Raw genomic sequence first — 336 nt, 5'->3', positions numbered from 1 at the left:
ACGGGAGAACGAAGACACGGACCGCCAGCCACACACAGATAATGCCATTGATTGGGCACGTATTTCACAACTGTCATTATGATGATCATATGCTAAATAGGTAATTATCTCTCCGAATGGTGTTGTTGAGTGGATTCATATCATCGCTTATCACTCTGCGGTTTAATTAGTGGAGAGAGAGAGAGGGGAAAAAAAAGATATACAGTTCGCGCACTTGCCAATAATAATCCAGTCGTTCGCTATGATGATGTGAACTGGGACTTATCATCGGCAGAATGAGATGGAATTGATGAAGATATCCCCCCCCCCCAAAAAAAAAAAGGAAGAAAAGAAAAC

The sequence above is a fragment of the Penaeus monodon genome, chromosome 20 (assembly GCF_015228065.2).
Source record: "Penaeus monodon isolate SGIC_2016 chromosome 20, NSTDA_Pmon_1, whole genome shotgun sequence".
In the NCBI taxonomy this organism is placed as follows: domain Eukaryota; kingdom Metazoa; phylum Arthropoda; class Malacostraca; order Decapoda; family Penaeidae; genus Penaeus; species Penaeus monodon.
This window is presented reverse-complemented; position numbering follows the sequence as displayed.